At 39.2% G+C, this 14,179-nt stretch overlaps 1 protein-coding gene across 1 annotated transcript in view; it reads right to left on the bottom strand.

The window, feature by feature from the left end:
* LOC126259255 (serine/threonine-protein kinase fused) overlaps nucleotides 1-14,179 on the bottom strand; it is a 210,937-nt gene that overhangs the window by 80,025 nt on the left and 116,733 nt on the right. The window lies entirely within an intron of this gene.

Consider the following 14,179-nt stretch of genomic DNA (forward strand, 5'->3'; position numbering starts at 1 on the left):
TGTTTATCACCAAAATTTGCAGTGACCCTTATTGCATAAGTAGCTGAACTCAAACGTTTCAGCAGATCATCAATGTGTTTCTTCTAATTTAATCTCTCATCAATGGACACACCTAAAATTATTGAGTATTCTACCTTAGCTATATGCTTCTGATTAAGGTCTATATTTATTAATGGTGTCATAGCCTCGTGATGACTGGGTGTTGTGTGATGTCCTTAGGTTAGTTAGGTTTAAGTAGTTCTAAGTTCTAGGAGACTGATGACCATTGATGTTAAGTCCCATAGTGCTCAGAACCATTTGAACCAATGGTGTCATACCATTTACTGTACGGATCTGTATGTACTGTGTCTTATCAAAATTCAGTGAGAGTCCGTTTACAAGGAACCACTTAGTAATTTTCTGTAAGACATTATTGACAATTTCATCAGTTAATTCTTGTTTGTCAGGTGTGATTACTATACTTGTATCATCAGCAAAGAGAACTAACTTTGCCTCTTCATGAATATAGAATGGCAAGTCATTAATATATATTAAGAACAACAAAGGACCCAAGACCGACCCTTGTGGAACCCCATTCTTGATAGTTCCCCAGTTTGAGGAATGTGCTGATCTTTGCATATTATGAGAACTGCTTATTTCAACTTTCTGCACTCTTCCAGTTAGGTATGAATTAAACCATTTGTGCACTGTCCCACTCATGCCACAATACTTGAGCTTGTCTAGCAGAATTTCATGATTTACACAATCAAAAGCCTTTGAGAGATCACAAAAAATCCCAATGGGTGGTGTTCGGTTATTCAGATCATTCAAAATTTGATTGGTGGAAGCATATATGGCATTTTCTGTTGAAAACCTTTCTGGAAACCAAACTGACATTTTGTTAATACTTCATTTTTACAGATATGTGAAGCTACTCTTGAATACATTACTTTCTCAAAAATTTTGGATAAAGCTGTTAGAAGGGAGATTGGACAGTAATTGTTGACATCAGATCTATCCCCTTTTTTATGCAAAGGTATAACAATAGCATATTTCAGTCTATCAGGGAAAATGCCCTGTTCCAGAGAGCTATTACACAGGTGGCTGAGAATCTTACTTATCTGTTGAGAACAAGCTTTTAGTATTTTGCTGGAAATGCCATCAATTCCATGTGAGTTTTTGCTTTTAAGCAAGTTTATTATTTTCCTAATTTCAGAGGGAGAAGTGGGTGAGATTTCAATTGTATCAAATTGCATAGGTATGGCCTCTTCCATTAACTGCCTAGCACCTTCTAATGAACACCTGGACCCTACTATATCCACAACATTTAGAAAATGATTATTAAAAATATTTTCAACTTCTGACTTTTTGTTCATAAAGTTTTGATTCAATTTGATGGTAATACTGTCTTCCTGTGCTCTTGGTTGACCTGTTTCTCTTTTAATATTCCAAATTGTTTTAATTTTATTATCAGAGTTGCTGATTTCAGACATGATACACATACTTCTGGATTTTTTAATAACTTTTCTTAATATAGCACAGTAGTTTTTATAATGTTTGATAGTTTCTGGGTCACTACTCTTTCTTGCTGTCAGATACATTTCCCTTTTCCAGTTACAAGATATTTTTATGCCCTTAGTAAGCCATGGTTTGTTACATGGTTTCTTACGAGTATATTTAACTATTTTCTTGGGGAAGCAGTTTTCAAATGCATTTACAAAAGTGTCATGAAATAAATTATATTTTAAATTGGCATCAGGTTCACGGTACACCTCATCCCAGTCTAACTGCTGTAGGCTTTCCCTGAAATTTGCAATTGTTAAATCGTTGACTGAACGTACTACTTTGGAGGATTGTTTAGTACTGCTGAATGGAGCTATGTCATATATTGTAACTAGCTGTGCACCATGATCAGAAAGACTATTCTCAACAGGTTGAGCATTTATCTGGTTAAACTTATCTTGGTCTATAAAGAAGTTATCCATCAGTGAGCTGTTATCCTTTACCACCCGAGTAGGAAAATCAATAACGGGTGTCAAATTGAAAGAACCGAGTAATACTTCAAGGTCATTTTTCCTATTAGCCTCTTTCAGAGAATCTACATTGAAATCCCCACAAATAATAATTTGCTTCCCCCTGTCTGACAGATAGCACAACAAGGAGTCCAAATTTTTCAGAAATAGATGAAAATTTCCCGATGGGGACTTATATACAGTTACAATTATAAATGTGCCTTTATTTAATTTAAGCTCACAGGCACATGCTTCTATATATTTCTCTACACAAAACTTTTTTGTTTCTATACTTATTGCACAATGATAACTTTTGACATATATGGCAACTCTTCCTTTCTGCATATTTTCTCTAATTACATGTGCAGAGAGCTTATATCCACTTACATTTACCTTATCCATATCAGTAACAATGTGATGCTCAGACAGGCATAGTATATCTATTTCATCCTCAGCTTCTAAATCTTCTAAACAAACAAGAAGCTCATCTATTTTATTCTTTAAACTCCCAATATTTTGATGAAATATACTTACATTATTTTTAATTACACTTTTATGAGAACCTTTCCTTATTCTAACATTTGCAGTACTCTCCTGAGTTTCTCATTGTGCTTAGGCCTAGTTCCTATACCAGTGGTCACATGGTGTTCAGAGAGGCAGATTATGTCAACTGGGTTGGGTGACTTTAATTCATCAATGCAATTACCTAGGACTGAGATACAACTTGGTGGAGATAAAATTTCTGGTGATTGGTGAAAATTTATAATTGACAACTGTGATTGGTGATCCAATGTGCTAGAATTGTGCTGTTTAATTTCTTTCCTAAACTGAAGATTTGTTTCAATCCTGACCTCTCGTAGAACTTGACATCTTTCTGTCTTACCTATCCTAAAAAAGGTGCTGCTCCAACACCTGTAACCACTGGTATTTTACCATTCATGGCAGTGCCTCCCCCCCTTAAATTTCCTGCTATTACCGCAGCCAATTTACCCTTCCCTTTCCTGTTGAGATGTAGGCCGTGCCTGGTATAGTCCCACCTACTGAGAGAATCAACAGGAACCACACCAATATGAGGCCCCGCACCCGACCCAAGCAGCCGTTCCAACTCCAAATTAACTCTCCCAACAGAAGAGTTCAAATGAGGCTGGTCATGGCGTCTCAGGACAGATACAAATTCAACATTGGTGTGTCTCGATGCCGACGCAATCTTTACCAGGTCACACTCTATACTGTACCCAGGATCTCTGTCGATACTGTTCTCTGGCCCTCCCACAATAACCACGATGTTTTCCCTGGTAAATCCTTTACAGAATGAACCTAAATCCTCTGTCACCTGATCCAGACTAGCACTTGGTTTGAAAAAATTTGTGACCTGGTATTCTGGTCCTAATTCCTCCTGCAGAAGTTGGCCTACACCTCTGGCATGAGAACTGCCTAACAACAAAACTTTCTTCCTTTTCGATGACTTTCCTACATTATTTTTCAATTTCCTATTGAAAGTTTGTTGTGTCCTGTCTACACCTACCTCTGCTTGAGGCTCATCAGCTTCTAACTGAAGCAACAGGTCAAACTTATTTTTGACATTCACCACAAAACTGTCAGACTTAGTTCTAGGCCTGTTCCTTCTGTTACCTGTTGCCACTTCCCACCTCTCTTTGCCCTTCTCCCTCCTTAACCTGCCCAGATCTTCCCTAGCCTGATCTAGCTCAGCCTGGAGGGCAGAAATTTTCCCCTACTGTTCCACTATCTTCCTATCTCTGCTGCAAATCCTACATAACCACTGATGAGCCTGATCCACTTTCCCAACACCCACGCCACTGCAGTCCCCCCAATGGGAAAAAAAAAAAAAAAAAAAAAAAAAAAACACTACTGCATCCATCACACCAAACTCCAGAACTAACAATTCTATGGCAAGTCATGCACTTCTCACTCATGTTTTGAAACATCAAAATTGAGTTGAAACTGCCTAAAATTTAATGACAAACGGACAATATAACCATGTTACACGCTTGATACACCTGCTGGTGTACACAGCCAGTGTATAATAACAAATGTGTAAATTTTCACAACCAGACAGAATGACCAGTATGAATCCAAACTTCGATGACACACTGAACAGTGTACAAGCAATAAGTAACTAAGATTGTTCAAAGATTACTCACACATGGACACAGCAGGATCACCTCTCATGTGTCTAGGGATGTCAGTGTTAAGCCATGCTTAGTCAGGTGCTAGTATACCTTGTTGACAAGTGGCATAACAGAATATCGCTATTTTGTCGAAAGACGACATGTTGAGAAACGTGGCTGTTGTACTTAAGGTTTATAATTTATATAAAAAACAGCTACCAGCCACATGTGGCTGGTAGCTGTTTTTTATATAAATTATAAATCATAACAGAATATGATCTCCTATCATGTCCTTTCAGCTCAGAAAAGGCATGCTGTTGCTACAGCTGTTGTATGAGTGGACCAGTGGCCAGAAGTGAATTTATTGACCAATAGCATAGAGTGACAGTCATACTGTCTGCATGAGAATAGCAGAGAGTACAGGTACATTCATCACAGTATTGAGTTACCATTGGAGCACTTACACAGGTCTAAGCTTCACTGCATCAATGTCATATGCTTCATGTTAGACCGGTAGCATGCATATCAGTGGCTTCCATTATCCAGGAACAACAAATACTTCAGTCTATAGTGGGCATATTAACACCATCATTGGCATACAGTTTGGTAAAATGTAGAATGTTTGGACATGACCCATTTCAAGATGTCCTGCAATTACTGCCAACTTCAAAGATGCTACCATAGTGATTATAGTCTGAAAGCATCCATTGTTCATTGGTACAGCAGGCTAATCCCATGTCTGATTTTCTGGGGTGTCACTGGGTACAACATGTGATCTGAAATATTATGATTTATCTCAGTTTGAAAAATACATGCCACTTTTGGAAAGCCTTAGATCCTGAAGTACTGCTCCTCACCCAGCCAACTTCATACACTATGGTTCAACAGGATAATGCCTAATCACATGTTGTTAAGAGTATGCAATAATTCTTTGGGTAATGTCAGTTACCACTGCTTCCCTCCTATCTTGACACCGCTGGACCATGCAGGGATGTGGTGTGTCAGCAATCTGTTCATCAGACTCTTCTAGTAACAATAGTTAATGTTTTGTAGATTTGAAAACAAAATGTGTTGAGGGTGATCCACCATGAACATATCCAAGCTCTTTATTATTCCACGCCACAATACAATACTATGTACCAGAAGGTTATAAACATGGAAACAGTTTTTGCAGATCTCAGTACCATAATGGTGGTACTGTTATCTATTTTTCAAATGAAATAGAGTGTAGAGCACTAGATCTTAGTTGGGCATGTGTAGAGAAACACTTTGAAATTACCGGGATCATATGTGATATAATGAAACTTATCATAGTATGTATCTACCATACCCCTGACTCAGATGATAAAACTTTTTTAGATAATTTAGACAGTGTACTCTGCTACATAATGAAAGGGAAACAGTATGTAACTGTAATTGGGGGGAGACTTTAATTCAAGCTTTGATGTAACATGTAACAAACCCAATGCAAATAAGTTACTGAATATGCTAAATATGCTAAGGCAGCACAACTTCCATCATGTAAATTCAGAACCAACAAGACTACAAGCGTGCTTGGATAATGCTTTTGTCAACTGTGCTCGTGATATGTACTCCACCAAGGTAAAGGAATTTGTTTTCTCAGACCACACCATGTTAACAGTAGAGTTAAGATATTTTATAAAAGGGGATGCGAGCAAGGCTGCACAAAAGTTAATCTAATACCCTAATATTAACAAAACACAATCTCATAAAACTAACACACCAGCTGAGCATAACAAACTGGGACAAATTATTTCAAAACTGTGATTCCAGTGCCCAAACAGTTTATGAAACATTCCACAATTACTTAACAGGTACTTTAAAAGCCCATCTCGTTCAAAAGAAATATCATAAAACAAGAAAGGACAAATTTTGGTACACCAAAGAAGTGGAGAATCTAAAAAATAAGCTGCTACTGTTGAAGAGCCTTGCCAAAGTAAACAATTCTAATGAAATTAAGGATCTTGAAAAAATCACTAAGAAACTGTATAAGAAAGAGTTACAATTGGCGAAACAAAGATACAACACAAATCTCATAAAAAATAGTAAAAACCAATGCAAAACAGCCTGGTCAGTAATTAATACTGTTAAAAGTGAAGTCAGAAACTTTGACAAGACAGTCCCAATACCAGCAGATACATTCAATGAATTTGTAAGCTGTGCTGATGATATCAAAAAGTTGATCAGTAAACCCAATGTAACATGTATAGATTATCTTAAGAGAGCAAACCTAAATCATAATAGGGCCAGGTCTTCATTGAAACACTTTAAAGAGGTATGCCAACATGAAGTTCTTAAAATAGTCAAAGTAATGAAAAATTCATACAGTACAGATATTTTTAATATGTCAAACAATCTATTGAAAGAAATCATACATTACATTGCAGCACCATTAACATATTCTATAAACCTGTGTCTCATAGAAGGGTTTTTTCCTGATCCTCTCAAACTATCCAAGGTAACTCCAGTCTTTAAGAAGGGTGTCAAATCAGATCCTGCAAACTACAGACCAATTTCACTAATTCCAGTACTAGGAAAAGTCTTTGAAGGCATAATATATCAGCAGATGTATGAGTACCTAGAACTAAATGGTATGTTAAGTGCATCACAGTTTGGTTACAGAAAAGGAAGGTCAGCTATACATGCCATTGAGCAACATTCTAGCAACATTTGAGGACCATGCGCACACACAGGTAACCTTATGTGATCTGAGAAAAGCTTTTGACTGTGTTGACCACTCACTTTTGCTCTCTAAACTTGAGTACTATGGAATATGTGATAAAAGTTTAAAACTCATCAAATCATACCTCAATAAAAGGAAACAGGTGGTGAATTCAGGAAGTCATCTGTCAAACATACCCGAGGTTCAACACGGAGTGCCACAGGGATCTAAATTGGGACCACTTCTTTTCCTTGTACACATAAATGACTTACCAAGAAATATAGATGTAAAGACATATATGTATGCAGATGATACAACTTTTCTATCTGTAAACCATGTACTTGATAACCTTGTAAGTGATATGAAATTGGCAAAAGAAAATGCAACATCATGGTTTAATGCCAATGGTCTGCTATTAAATGAGGAAAAGACCCAGAATATGTGATTCAGTCTATCAAGGACTACAAAAATAGAAAAACAAAAGGCAAAGTTTTTAGATATCATACTTGACAACAGTCTAACATGGAACTCTCATGTTAATCACATAGTGGTTTAGGTTGTCAAGAGTTATATATTTGTTGAAGAGACTGATTTGTTGTGTGACATTTGATTACGTAAGGACAGCGTACTTTGCCTTTTTTCAATCTGTTTTAAGGTATGGGTTAACACTCTGGGGAAACAGCAGAAAAATAAATGAAATTATGGTGATCCAGAAGTAAGCAATCAGAATAATGGCTAAGGTAGATAATAGAACACATTGTAAACCATTGTTCATTAAATATAGAATTTTAAAAGTTACTGATTTATATATTCTTGACAGTGTTAACTACATACTTGCTGAACTACCTAATTTAAGTGTAACAAATCAAAGGCATGACTACTATACAAGAACCTGTACTTCTCTGCTGTTGCCACAAAATAGATTAGCTAAAACTAACAATAGTCATAAGTATATAGCAATTAAAATATATAACAAATTGTCTAAAAATGTGTCAATCAAGCCTGACAAATTATTTAAAGAAAATGTTCATAACTTCTTGTTAACTAATCCATTCTATTCATTAGAAGAATTTTTTGAAATGCCCAATATAAACTTAAATATGTAAAAATTTATTTTGTAAAATTAATAGGTTAAGTGAACTAATGAAGTCTATTGCACGTAATAATGCTGAATGACCAATAAAGAATCTGAATCTGTTTAAAGACGGCAATTACAGCAAGCTGGGTCTTCACTTTGTACTCAATTCTAAGTCACAGGTTGTTAATAGTTTGTTCTCCCAATCATTATTAGTCACAACATTTTTGGTATTCACTAACATTAGCGTACTTTAGAAAACAATTTCCATGAATATTTTGTGGAAAGTAATTTATCATATTTGCACTGTAGTCTTCTCGTGCACTCTGTACCACATTTATCTGATTATTAACTAATGTTTCTCACAGTTAAGTTACTAAAAGGTTGTCAGTGAATTCTAGCAATATAATAATTAGTTTCTTCAGTATGATCACCGTCATTATTTACAACCTACCTGTATATAATGTGAGTTAACACCATTTTTATTTAACACATTGATTAAAACAAAATCAAAAATTGGGAACTTCAGGTTGAGATATAAAAATGTAGGAAAGTGTATATTGCTACTCACCCTAAACAAGACACACTAAGTTGCAGACAGGAAAAATTAAAAGACACACATAAGCATTTGGCCACAATATTTGATAGAAAAAGAAAGAGAAACACACATCATTCATTCATACAAGTAAGCACGCCTTATGCACACACGGCCACAAATTCTGGCAGCTCAGAACAGAATGCATCTGTCACGTGGAATGGAAGCAGCAATCTGGAGGGGTGAGGAAAGGGAAGATTACGGGGTATCAGTGATGGGTAGGGGGGAGAGAGGAGCGCTGTCTGGTGGAGTGTTCAGAGTGCAGCAATGGGGCGGGTGTAAGGCAGAGAGGTGGAGAAAATAGAGCAAGAAAGGAGAGGAGTGTGTGTGTTGGCAGATGGTGGCAACAAAGAGGGTGGGCCTTGAAAATGGGGAAAACATGATACTGCAGGGGAGGTGGAAACTGCTGGTGGAGGGTGTGGGGACAGTATGTTACTGTTGGTTGAGGTGGTGATAATTATGAGAGCAGAGTATGTGTTGTAAGGATTACTCCCATCAGTTCAGAAAAGCTGGTGGTGGAGGGGAGGATCCAGATGGCTCAGGAAGAGAAGCAGCCATTTAAATCAAGTATGTTATGTTCAGCTGTGTTGTGCCACAAGGTGGTCCACTTTGCTCTTGGCCACAGTTTGGTGGTAGCCATTCATACTGGTGGAAAGCTGGTTGGTAGTCATACCAATACAAAAACTGTGCAATGATTGCACCAGAGGTGCTGTGTGACATGGCTGCTTTCAAAGATGGTCTGTCTCTGACGGGGTAAGATAAGCCTGTGACAGGACTGGAATAGGAATAGGAAGTTGCTGTGTGGATGGACTGGGCAGGTCTTGCACCTGGGTCTTCCACAGGGATATGATCCTTGTGGCAAGGGGCTGCGATTGGGAGTGGCATAGGAATAGACTGTGATATTTTGGAGGTTACGTGGGTTGCAGAATGCCACTTTAGGAGAGGTGGGAAGGATCTCGGGTGGGATGTCCTTCATTTCAGGGACTGATGATATGACAAAGCCCTGGTGAAGAATGTGGTTCAGTTATTGCAGTACAGGTTGGTATTGTGTGGTCCTGGGAAAGGATGTGGTCCAGTTGTTCCAGTCCAGGTTGGTAGGGTTCACTCATTTATAGCTGGTCCTTGGGGTGGTGGGACGAGTGCAGATGTGGGAAATGGCACAGACACCTGTTTGTGGACTAGGTCTGGGAACAATGCCTGCCCCAAAAGGTCTTGATGAGACACTCAGCATACTGGGCAATGGAGTTTTTGTCATTGCAGATAAGCCATCCCCTAGTGGCCAGGTTTTATGGGAGGGATTTTTTGGTGTGAAAGGGATGGCAGTTGTCGAAATGCAGGCACTATTGGTGGTTGGTGGGTTTTAATGCAGAAGAGGTGCAGATGGAGCCATGAGAGAGGAGGAGGTCAATATTTAGGAAGGTGGTATGTTGGGTTGAGAAGGACTATGTGAAGTGGATGGGAGGGAAGGTGCTGAGATTGTGAAGGGATGAAAATATGGTGTCTTGGCCCTGAGTGCAGATCATGAAGATATCATCAATAAACCTGAACCAGACTAGAGGTTTGGCACTTTGGGAGCCTAGGAAGGTCTCTAGATGGCTCATAAATGACCGGCATAAGAGGGTGTCCATGGCTGTACTGCAGATTCATTTTTATACCTTCCCTTCAAAGGAGACGTATTTGTGAGTTAGGATATAGTTAGTAAGATGTATGAGGAATGAGGTAGTGGGTCTGGGGTCTGAAGAAAGTCGGGGAAAGTAGTGTTCAACAGCAGTAAAACCGAGGGCATGAGGGATGTTGGTGTGCAGGGAGGTGGTATCAACAGTGACGAGTAGGGATCCAGGAGACAAAGGGGCTGGGATGGTAGACAGTTGGTGAAGGAAGTGGTTGGTATCTTTAATGTGGGAGGCTGGATTATGGGCAATTGGTTGGAGGTGATGTTCAATGAGGGATGAAATTCTTTCAGTGGGTGCACAATAACCAGCCAAAATGAGGCATCCAGGATTGTTGGCTTTGTGGAGCTTGTAGAAGTTGGGTGTGTAGAGTGTCATACTGGTGAGGGCGAAAATGGATTCAGTGGACAGGTGCTGGGAAGGGCCTAAGGCTTTAAGCAGGGATTGCAGGTTGTGGTGGACTTCTGGCATGGGATCACTCTTGCATAGTTTATAGGTGGAGGAAATCACATAACTGGCATAGACATTGTGTCAGGTAGTCACTGCAATTCTTAATTACAGTGGTGGAACCTTTCTCTGCAGGTAGGATGGTTAGGTCAGGATTTATTTTGAGGTTGTGTATGGCTATTCTTTCTTCTGCTGAAAGGTTGATGTTCTGAAGAAGGGACACAGGGAAGGATGATGAGGTGAAATACGAGGTAAGGAATTCCCAGAAGGTGACCAGAGTGAGGTTAGGTGGAAGTGGGAGGATCACAACTGGATAGTGGTATGAACAAAGAGAGGTAGAGAATGTTGAAATTTGGTTGGAGGGATTGGTGGCAAGGAAGTGTTTTCATTGCAGGGATCGGGAGAAGGAGGGCAGGTATTTGACAAGCCCAGCATGGTTAAATTTGGGTTTACTAGAATAGCATCACTGTTGTTAAATTTAAATCCATGGCTTGAGGAAAATAGAATCATTTGCTGCTTTTAATCAGCTTGGTCAATGCTATTCCAGCAAGGATAAGCACGTGTGACAGGACTGGAGGAGGAAGTGCTGGGTGGGTCGATAGGACAGGTCTTTCACTCGAGCCTTCCACAGCGTTACGATTGCTGTGGCAAGGGGTTGGGAGTGAGAGTGGCATGGAGATGGACTAGCTTGTTTTGGAGATCGAGTTGGTGACAGAACACCACTTGAGCAGGGGATGGGGGGTGAGGGGGGGGGGAGATCTTAAGTAGGATGTCCCTCATTTCATGGAATGATGATAGATAATCAGTTCTCTGGTACAGGTTATTGTTCAGTTGTTCCAGTCTAGGGTGATACTGGAAGATGAGGGGGGTACTCTTTTGTGGATGATTCTTGGGGGTGGTGGGTGGATTAGGGAAGTGTGAAGATATGGCACAGGAAATATGTTTGTGGACTAGGTCTCGCATGTAGGACCTGTCTGTGAAAGCCTTCTTGAGATGCTTAGCATGCTAGGCAAGAGAGTTCTTGTCACTGTAGATATGCTGTCCACAGATGACCAGGCCAGGCTGTATGGGAGGGGCTGCTTGGTGTGGAGGGAATGACAGCTACCAAAATTCATGTACTGTTGGTGGTTAGTGGGTTTAATATGAACAGAGCTGTGGATGGAGCTATCAGTCAGGTGTAGTTGAATGACCAGGAAGATGGCACATTGAGTTCAGGAGGACCAGGTAGAGTGGATGGAAGAGAAGGTGTTGAGGTTGTGAAGGAATGAGGACAGGGTGTCTTGGCCCAAAGTACAGATCATGATGATATCAATGATGAACCTGAACCTGAACCAGACAAGGGGTTTGGGGTTTTGGGAGACTAAGGAGGTTTCTTCTAGATGACTGGGGCCTAAAATAAATACAGACCTAAGTGCATGGCTGTGTGACATCAGCAATGTAGTGTTTGTAAATACTTATCAAAGCCTACAGACATATGTATGTCTGCACCAAAGCCCTTTGATCAAATCTTTGATAGTGTAGTAGGGACATTCTTAGTAAAAATTTTTGATAAAAGTTGGAGTGATGCCATTGGTTACATGTCACTTCACTTGCTTTATTGCATATAAGCTATAATATGCCAAAGTATATTTGGTGCGTGGCTACCACCACAGTGATTGTTGGAAAGTATGAAAATATGAAATTCTTCAAACAACAGAGCACGCTGACTATGAAAACTGTAATAAGCAGTTGCACGCCTACAAATATATAGCTGCAGCAATCAGCTGCATTTAAATTTTCTGTACTGTGGATGACGTTAAGCTTACATATAAAAAGAAAGGCTGTGGAAGGGATGGATGTGTGGGGTCAAGTGTCTCCATAGTACACATAAGTGCACTAAATGTGTTTATAAGTACTCCAAATAACCTAACATAACCTTCATAAATCCCTCATTGGGTGATTTATATATTAGTTCATGTTTTTGGAATAACAAGTAAAATGGTAAACTGTGGGATTTGAGTAATGTAGTGAAAGCTGGAATAACTTTCGACTGTTGCTAATAATCTTAAATTAGCCGTGAGACCATCTTTAGTAGAAATAGCACTTATGACTTAAAGAATGTAACACTGCACCAGTTGCGTATTTTTTCATGATATGCACAATGCTTTGTGAGAATTTATTATCATGATCAAGTACAAATGTTTACATAGGTATGTTTTGGAAACTTGCCCATAAGAAATCTGTCTGATTGCAGTTGACTATAATAACATAACTGCAGGGTGAGAGAGGCAGGACAACACACATTCAAACACCACATAAAATACTTAAGTGAATATTTCTTTTTGATAATGAGACTAAATTCTCAAAAATCATAATGTTAAACATAAAAAATATGTGACTAGTGCAGTGTTTTATTATTTAAATCGTGAATGAGAATGACATAGTTGCAGGCTTTCCAAAAACATCGATTATGATGAATGAAATTAAGAAACGGCGTTTCTTAAGTGAGTATTGTGTATGCAAATATGAGGGACTATGTTCATGAGAGAAAATTGAAACGTTTGTTCTTTATGTTCTCATGCTGTAGCTCACAAAGCCAATTCTGGTAAACACTTCGAGCTTCTCCATTTGCTATTCGTGGTTTCACCCACAATTGTTTCCATTCCTCTCTTTTCCAGCAATATGCTCACCACCACCATAAGCTGTTGTTAACTGTTTGGTATCTGTTTCCAAACAGCTATGAGGAAAAATCTTATGATCATGTAATAGCTCCAGTGAAATAGTTTGGTCAAAGAAGTTTCACGAAATCTTTGACAGAGCATGTGTTTGTGTTGGCTGGCTGTTAACATTACGTTGCTGACCTCACACAGATATGTGCTTAGGCCTGTATTTATTGTAGACCACATGGATGACTCATAAAAAGGTTGGCACAGGAGCATGCCATATATGAAGCCATGGCTGTACTGTGGATTTGTTTATAATCCTTCTCCATCCTTCCCCCCAAAGGATGTGGTGGTGTGTGTGTGTCAGGATATAGTTGGCAAATCCAGGATGGAATGTAACAATATTATGAAGAGGAAAGTTGCTACTCACCATATAGCAGAGATGCTGAGTCGCAGATAGGTACAGTGAATAGACTGTCACAATATATGATTTTTTCACACACACACACACACACACACACACACACACACACACACACACACACACACACACACACACACACGCACACACATGCAAATGCAACTCACACACACCTGACTGCAGCCTCTGGCAGCTGAAGCATCATACTGATATAGTTGGTAAGCTGTGTAAGGAATGTGGTAGCATATTTCGAGTCTGAGGACATTGAGAGAGGTAGTATTTGAGAGTGAAAATGATGATGTTTGGTTTGGGGGTGCTCAACAGTGTGGTCATCTGTGCCTGTACAAAGTCCCAATTCTCACACAGTCCAATTTTTACACAATCCAAATTAGCCACAGTCATGAATGATGATGATGATGATGATGATGATGATGATGACAACACAAACACCCAGTCCCCAGGCAGAGAAAAATCCTCAACCTGGTCGGGGTATCCGATAGTGGCAAGGTGAAGGGCATGAGAGATG

This window comes from Schistocerca nitens, chromosome 1 (assembly GCF_023898315.1).
Source record: "Schistocerca nitens isolate TAMUIC-IGC-003100 chromosome 1, iqSchNite1.1, whole genome shotgun sequence".
Taxonomy (NCBI): domain Eukaryota; kingdom Metazoa; phylum Arthropoda; class Insecta; order Orthoptera; family Acrididae; genus Schistocerca; species Schistocerca nitens.